At 35.4% G+C, this 5,372-nt stretch overlaps 1 non-coding gene across 1 annotated transcript; it reads left to right on the forward strand.

Moving 5' to 3' along the window:
- The first annotated feature begins 540 nt into the window (after nucleotides 1-540).
- On the forward strand, nucleotides 541-647 carry LOC121219666 (small nucleolar RNA R71). Its single transcript, XR_005916555.1, has one exon. It is a non-coding gene; the product is annotated as a small nucleolar RNA R71 (small nucleolar RNA).
- Nucleotides 648-5,372: the final 4,725 nt, after the last annotated feature.

A 5,372-nucleotide genomic window follows, 5' to 3' on the forward strand; every position in this document is an offset into this window, starting at 1 on the left:
TTCAAGGTTGGGCTTTTTATCTTGTTGGTAAGGTGGTTGAAAGCTTGGAGGGGGTTGTGGTCTGTGGTTTCCTTGACCACCCCAAGAGAAATTGGGATGGTTCCTCCAACCGGCATAATAAGTGTTACTGTAAGGATTATTCTGAGGTCTAGAATTATTACCTATGTAGTTGATATTTTCATTCTCTGTGTTAAGACCATAGGGTAAATATTCTAGATTGGTCATTCCTCCTCCATTTGCATCGCATTGCATCACCGGATGTACCTGTGTAGAAACATATAAACCATCAATTTTCTTATTTAATTATTCTACCTAATTTGATAACATGGTGACTGCATCTAGATTGAAAACACCAGTTGCTCTATTAGGCTTCGTCCTCATGACTTGCCACTGATAATTATTCAGTGACATCTCTTCTATAAACTCATAAGCTGCTTCAGGTGTCTTATTGTTTAGGGTACCATCGACTGCTGCATCGATTAACTGCCTAGTTAAGGGATTCAAACTGTTGTAGAAGGTTTTAACCTGTAGCCATGAGGTAACCCATGGTAAGGACACCTTCTCAATAAATTCTTACACCTCTCCCATGCATCATATAGGGTCTCTAAGTCCATTTGCACGAAGGAAGAGATATCATTCCTCAACTTAGTTGTCTTAGCCAGTGGGAAGTACTTCAATAGAAATTTCTCAGTTATTTGATCCCATGTAGTGATAGAACCTCTTGGTTGAGTGGTAAAGAATTCAACCACTGTTTTGCTTTATTCCTCAACGAGAAAGGAAACAACCGTAGGCGAATGCTATCATCAGAAACGTCATTTATCTTGAAAGTATCACAAACTTCCAGAGAATTAGCCAAATGAGTATTTGGATCCTAGTCTTGCAAACTAGCTAATTGAACAAATTGTTGTATCATCTGAATTGTGTTCGGCTTCAATTCAAAATTATTCGCAGCAATGGTGTGTTTCACTATACTCGATTTAGCCCTAATTAGAGTGGGCTTGGCATAACCGTACATAGTACGAGGAGCAAGATTTGGACTTGCAGGATTCGCAGCAACCACAGGAGGTAGCTGATTATTTTGATTATCAGCCATCTCCTCGGTAACAACAATAACGTCCTCTTGCTCTTCCACTATATTCTCTCGACTCTGCCTTGCTTCTCTACGGTTTCTGTGAGCTATACTTTCAATTTCACTATCAAATACTTATGGTCCCGATAGATTTCTTCTAGTCATAAACTAAAGGAACCTGCCAGAAGTAAATAAAATAAAAATTAGAAAGCAAAAATTAAACTAAAAGCAAAAATAAAATGGAATAAAAATAAATGGCTAAATTAATAAAAATTGAGTGTTCCTAATATTTTAGTCCCCGAAATCGGTGCCAAAAACTTGATGGTCACTAAACTCACTATAATTACGATAAAGGCAGGCGCCCCTATCGAATAATAGTATAGCTTTGGTCAGTAGGGAATATCGTATCCACGAGGACTAAAAATACTAGTAATTACTATTTTTTTATTATTTAACCGATAAATTGGGATGATTGTTTTAATCTAAATTTACTAATCTAAATTAACTACGAACGCAACAGAGAATGAATTAGGAAAATATTTGAAGATAGCCAAAAAGAAAGACAATACCCAGGAAAGAATCCACCTAGACTTCACTTATTATTCTGAATCTGAATTAAATAATTTATTCACTTGTGTCTTGATTTGTAGAAATTCCTAAATTATGTTAACATCTCTTTCGAGAGTAAGAACAACTGACTCTAGGTTGATTAATCAAAATATCTTTCTAATTAAAACCCCTATTATCGCATTAACTCGATCTATTCCCCTTTTAGATTTGACTCTAATCCAGTAGATTTATGTCGTCCTATTTCTAGGATTGCATGCAACTCCACTCAATTATACTAGATCTAGTCTTAAACAGAGACTTTTGCTCCAATGAAATAAAAACATTAAATATGAATTAATATCCCTAAAGTATTAAAGCACGAAATAAGCATACATAGTTGAGAACAAGAATCAATTATTTATCATGTAATTTAGAAATCAAATAATAAGATTCATCATAGGTTTCATCTTCCCTAGCTATCTAGGGAATTTAGTTCATAATTTGAAAAGAAAACATCTCAAAGTCAAAAAAAACTACAAGACATAAAGGAATTCAAATAAGCTTCAAAAAAAGTTAAAAGGAGATCTTCAATCTTGAAGGAGATCCGCTTTAGAGTTGGCTCCGATGGTGTTCTTCAAGTAGTTTCTTCAATCTTCTGTGCTACGCCTTTAGGTGTTCTTCTAATTATTATTTATAGACTTTAGAATGCTCAGAAAGCCTAAAAATTGGGATTTTTCGCGTGTTTGGGAAACAGGGTGCGAAATTGACACGAGCTGGCACATGGGCATGTTGACAGCCCATGTGGCTCACACGGGCATGTGGCCCACACGGGTGTGTGGCCAACCCATGTGGAAATGCTCAGGCTATGTGGATGCTGAAAATAACTCTTTTTACTTGATTTTGGTTTCTTTTCCACTCCTTTTGTTCCCCTATGCTCATCTAAGTGTAGAAACATGAATTTAAAGTATTATGAGCATCTATTCACTAATTTATATAATAAATCATCCAAAAATGCATCAAGAATGGGATTAAAAACATGTGTAAATGTTTTGAAGAAAGATTAAATGAAGACATCAAGTTGTCAGTTGGGATTCTGGAATTAAAAGAATTTGTTGTACTGGTTGATCGGGCATATAAAGCCGAAGAATTAAGTAAAGAAAAGAGACAGGTAGAGATGGAAGCCTGAACTTTGAGTAAAAGATTTATGGGAAAATCCCAACTGTCGGCTTCAAAGAAATCAAAGAAATATCACAATCATTCTACCATATCTGTGGGGTATTCTAGAAGAGATCGAAGTGCTCAACGCTCTAATCTAAGATCTCTGGTCCCATCAGTAGCAAGTGCAGGAAGAGTCAGAAACCCCAAACCCAGATACAAACATTGTAACAAATTTCATTTTGGTGAATGCCGCATGAGAAGCGGAGCGTGGTTTAGATTCAGTTCTTTGACCACTATCTCAAAGACTGCCTGAAAAGACATGAAAAAGATATTGTTTAGACTTCAAGGTCGAACAACCCTGCCTCCAGAGGTAGACCACCCCGTAACCCTAGTAATATGAGTGATAGTCAAGGTACAAGAAAAGATTCAACCGTCAAATCTAAAGCATGAGCACCAGCAAAAACATATGCTACTCGTGCTAGAGAGGATGCCCCTCCACTAGACGTCATTACTGGTACATTTTCTTTTCTTGATACTGATATTACTACTTTGATTGATCTTGGTCCAATACATTCATACATTTGCACAAATTTAGCATTTATTAAAAATTTATCTGTTGAATCCACTGAATTCGTGGTCAAAGTATCAAACCCCCTAGGCCAGTATGTGATGGTGGATAAAATTTTCAAGAAATGTCTGCTAATGATACAAGGTTTTTATTTTTCGACCGATTTGATGTTACTGCCATTTGATGAATTTGGTGTAATCCTGTGTATGGATTGGTTAGCTCAGCATGATGCAGTGGTAAATTGTAAACAGAAATATGTTGTATTATAATGTCAGAATGGTGAATTGCTCCGTGTTGAATCTGATAAACTGGATGGGTTGTCTAATGTGATCTCAGCTATGTCAGCACAAAAATATATCAAAGAAGGGTATGATGCTTATCTTTCATATGTATTGGACACTAAAGTATCTGAATCAAAGATTAAGTTAGTGTCGATTGTTTGTGACTTTCCTGATGTGTTTCCGTAAGAATTACTCGGCTTATCACCAGCCAGAGAGGTGGAATTTTCTATAGATCTTGTTCCGGGGACAACACTTATATCTATAGCACCTTATAAAATGGCTCCTATTGAATTAAAAGAGTTGAAAAGAAATATGGGTTGCTAATATTATGCATTGATTACCGGCAGCTCAATAAAGTCCCAATAAAGAATAAGTATCCATTACCTCATATTGATGACTTGTTTAATCAGTTGAAAGATGCTATAGTGTTTTGAAAGATTGATCTTCATTCTGGTTACTATCAGATGTACCAAAAATAGCGTTCAGAACTAGGTATGGACACTATGAATTTTTGGTGATGCTGTTTGGTTTGACTAATGCACCTGCGGTATTTATGGATCTGATGAGTAGAATTTTCAGACCATATTTAGATAGATTTGGGATGGTATTTATTGATGATATCTTGGTATATTCCTGAGATGAAAATGAACATGCTGACCATTTGAGAATTGTTCTACAAACATTACGTGAAAAACAACTATATGCCAAATTTAGTAAATGTGAATTATGGCTTCGAGAAGCTGGTTTTCTGGGACATATAGTATCTGCTGACAGTATTAGAGTTGATCCGAGCAAAATTTTAGCTATTGTTAATTTGAAGCCACCAAAAAATGTGTCTAAAGTTAGAAGTTTTCTGGGGTTAGCGGATTATTATCGGAGATTTGTAAAAGGGTTTTCAATGATAGCTTTACCGATGACACGGTTATTATAGAAAGAAGTGAAATTCAAATAGACTGATAAATGTCAGCAAATTTTTGACAGATTGAAAGCTTTGTTGACTGAAGCACCAATTTTAGTTCAACCTGAATTGGGTAAAGAATTTGGAATTTACAGTGATGCATCATTGAATGGTTTAGGCTGTTTATTGATGCAAGAAGGTAAAGTAATAGCCTATGCTTCTAGACAGCTTAAACCACATGAAAAGAATTACCCGATACATGATTTAGATTAGGCAGCCACTATATTTTCCTTGAAAATTTGGCGACACTATCTGTTTGGTGAAAAGTGTCATATATTCAATGATCACAAGAGTTTAAAATATTTAATGTCAGAAAAGGATTTAAATTTGAGAAGTGCAGGTGGCTTGAATTATTGAAAGATTATGATCTGGTTATCGATTATCATTCGGGAAAAGCCAATGTGGTTACAGATGATTTGAGCAAAAAGACTCTGTTTGCTTTGTGAGTAATGAACACTCGGTGGTTGTTATCTGATGATGGTTCAATCATAGCTGAGTTAAAAGTTAAACCAACATTTTTATAGCAGATTTGAGAAGCTCAGAAAAATGATGATGAATTACAAGCTAAACGAGTATAATGTGAGTCAATTTTCAATTTAGAATTTCAGATTAGGTCTAATGGTTGTCTATTATTCAGAGGCAGAACATGTGTATCGAAGAATTCAGAGTTTGTATAGAAGATTTTACATGAAGCTCATAATGGTACTATGTCTGTTCATCCGAGGAGTAACAAAATGTATAATAATTTGAAAAAAATGTATTGGTGGCCGGGACTGAAACATGATATTT

The sequence above is a fragment of the Gossypium hirsutum genome, chromosome D07 (assembly GCF_007990345.1).
Source record: "Gossypium hirsutum isolate 1008001.06 chromosome D07, Gossypium_hirsutum_v2.1, whole genome shotgun sequence".
NCBI lineage: Eukaryota > Viridiplantae > Streptophyta > Magnoliopsida > Malvales > Malvaceae > Gossypium > Gossypium hirsutum.